This window comes from Spinacia oleracea, chromosome 6, assembly GCF_020520425.1.
Source record: "Spinacia oleracea cultivar Varoflay chromosome 6, BTI_SOV_V1, whole genome shotgun sequence".
Classification (NCBI taxonomy): domain Eukaryota; kingdom Viridiplantae; phylum Streptophyta; class Magnoliopsida; order Caryophyllales; family Amaranthaceae; genus Spinacia; species Spinacia oleracea.
This window is the reverse complement of record NC_079492.1, coordinates 121,094,347-121,097,346: the sequence shown is the minus strand read 5'-3', so window position 1 is coordinate 121,097,346 and position 3,000 is coordinate 121,094,347. Positions and strand designations below refer to the sequence as shown.

Sequence of the window (3,000 nt, the reverse complement as noted above, 5' to 3'; positions counted from 1 at the left end):
TAATATACAAACCAATCCAATTCTTTGTTACCAGTAGTCTAGATTAGTTAATTAATAGTAGAAAGAACATTGTTTCCCTGTGGATACGATCCCTGCTTCCCTTGCTATATTTTTAGTTGGTGAACGTTAGGTTTATCTTTGATAGGAGTGCGATTTAGCCTGTCAAATTTTGGCGCCGTTGCCGGGGAAACGGTTTTATTTTCTGCTGTTGATTGCTTATCCTAGATTATTGTTTGTTACTACTCAAGGAACTCACGTTCCTTGAGACCGGATCTTACATTGTTTTGTAGTCTTTGTCTATGCCCAGGACCGTAGGTACTAGTAATCTTACTCCATTCGATCCTGAGCCCGAAAGAACCTTTCGTAGACGAAGAACTTTCATTGCACAATGTGGGAATTACTCTGATTCTGATCATAATATTGGCGATCTTTTTCCTTCAGATACAGATTCAGTTCCAGAGATAGAGATGGGTGACGAAAATCTGATACCGCCACCTACCCCACGGCTTACGGACTATTCTAAGCCAAGTCTGTCCGTGCTACCAAAGGCGATCATGCCTTCTATTGCGGCTGAGACCTTCAAGATTGAGCCTGCATTGATTAACATGATCGAGAGACGCCAGTACGGTGGGGAACCAGGTGAAGATCCGAATCTTCACATTCAGTCCTTTATCCAATATTGCTCCACCATCAAGCAAAAGGGATTGACTCCGGAGCAGACTGTGGAGATACTTTTCCCGTTCTCTTTGAGTGGGAAAGCTAAACTGTGGATTAATGGGTTGAATCGGGCGGCTTTGAAAATCAATAATTGGGAATCCTTGGCTCTTGCTTTTTATGTTAAATATTTTCCACCTGAGAAAACGGCTCGCCTGAGGGGTCAGATATTAGGTATCTCACAACAAGCGGATGAGAGTTTGTTCGAGGTTTGGGAGAGATTCAAGGATTTGCAAAGAGAATGCCTGCACCATGGTTTGGAAGATTGGTTCTTGATTCAGCAGTTTTATAATGGTCTGCGCAATGAGTCTAGATGTTTGTTGGATTCAGCTGCCAGTGGGAGGTTCATGCAACTTGAGGTGCCTAGAGCTATGGAGGTGATTGAGGAGATAGCCATTCACAATGCCCAGTATGGAAATCCTAGAGGTCTATCTAACAGGGGTGGTAAGCATGATTTAAATTCTATTGAACAATTAACTGCCCAATTGACTGCTTTACATTATAAATTCGATAATATGCAAGCGGCCAATGCTCAATCTGCCCAACCTGTTAGTGTAGCTGCTATGAGTGCCCAACCTACTACTATTTGTGAAAGTTGTGGAATGTCTGGTCATTATGCACAGGAATGTAGAAGCTCTATTGAACAATGTAATGCTTTTCAATCCTACAAACAAAACAACCCATTCTCCAACTCTTACAATGAGGGCTACAAAAATAACCCTCTGCTTTCCTACAGGAGCCACAACATCCAAAACCCTCACCAAGTTCAACATCCACCACCACAACCATATGAACCCCCACACCAACAATCTTACCAACCCCGAAACAACTACAACCAACAGTCTAGTGGGCCACCTGGGTTCTCTAGACAACACACATCACCCCCACAACCTCAAGCCACACAGCCCGACCCTATGCTAGTAGAGATGAGAAATATGATGCTACAAATGCAAAAATCTCTAAGTGAAAAGGATGCAAAAATCGATGCTCTTACTGCTCATAACAAGATCATTGATACACAGTTGGCACAGATGGCTACTACTATTGCAGGGAGGCCACCAGGCCAACTTCCTTCACAGCCCGAAAATAGGGAGTCTGCTAATGCAATTACATTGAGGAGTGGTAGGGATTATGATGGTCCTTCTATGCCGGTTGAGGTTGATTCCGGGGTGTCTGCTAGTGATCTGGTCAGTGAGGAAATCCCGAAGATAGTTATGGGTGAAAAGGAACCAGCTGAAAAGATAGTCAATGAGAATGAGGCTACAACTGCGGTTAAGAAGGGGGCGGATATACAAGTACCACCTATTGCACTCCCCTTCCCAAACCGACAACTCAAGAATAAGCTAGACAAGCAGTTTGGCAGATTCTTGGAAGTGGTCAAAAATTTGCAGGTAACGGTTCCTTTTACTGAATTAATTTTACAAGTTCCTGCTTATGCTAAATTCATGAAGGATATTTTGACCAGAAAACGTGCTTTTTGTGAGGTAGAGACTGTAGCTTTCACTGAGGAATGTAGTGCTTATTTGCAAAACAAGTCTCCACCTAAACATAAGGACCCCGGGAGTTTTTCCATCCCATGTAACATTGGCACCGTATTTATTGATAAAGCTTTATGTGATCTAGGTGCTAGTGTGTCTGTCATGCCTTTGTCTGTCTGTACTAAACTGAATATGGGTGAGCTTAAGGTTACCAATATCACTCTACAAATGGCCGACCGTTCTGTCAAATACCCCTTAGGTGTTTTAGAGGACGTCCCTGTTAGAGTAGGTAAATTCTATATACCTGTGGACTTTGTAGTATTAGACATGCAGGAGGATTCTCAAATTCCCATAATCTTAGGTAGACCCTTCCTTCATACGGCGGGGGCGGTAATTGATGTTAAAAGTGGGAAATTGACATTTTCTGTTGGGGATGATAAGGTGACTTTTAATCTGAATAGTGCCTTAAAAAGTCTCATGCTAGAGGAGGAACAATGCTATCGCATAGATGTAGTCGATTTTATTACTCGTGATAACGTCTCCCAAGTTCTCGAAAGAGACCCTTTGGAGGCAGTGCTTTGCTGTGAGTCTTCTGCAGGTGATAGCAGTTCTTGGAGTGCTGAAGTGGATGCTCTGGAGTTGGCTCTTAATGGTGGAGAATCTGAGCCGGAGAGCACCAAATTGAAGAGGTTAGTTCGGCCGGTTTGTTCTGTTAAAGAGGTAAAGAAACCCGAACTTAAGCCTCTTCCTGCTAACCTTAAGTATGCGTTTTTAGATAATGAACAACTTTGCCCTGTGATCGTCAGTA

The 3,000-nt window shown here is 43.0% G+C and overlaps 1 non-coding gene across 1 annotated transcript; it reads right to left on the bottom strand.

The window, feature by feature from the left end:
• Positions 1-866: 866 nt before the first annotated feature.
• Positions 867-973, bottom strand: LOC130464523 (small nucleolar RNA R71). Its single transcript, XR_008924927.1, has one exon. It is a non-coding gene; the product is annotated as a small nucleolar RNA R71 (small nucleolar RNA).
• Positions 974-3,000: the final 2,027 nt, after the last annotated feature.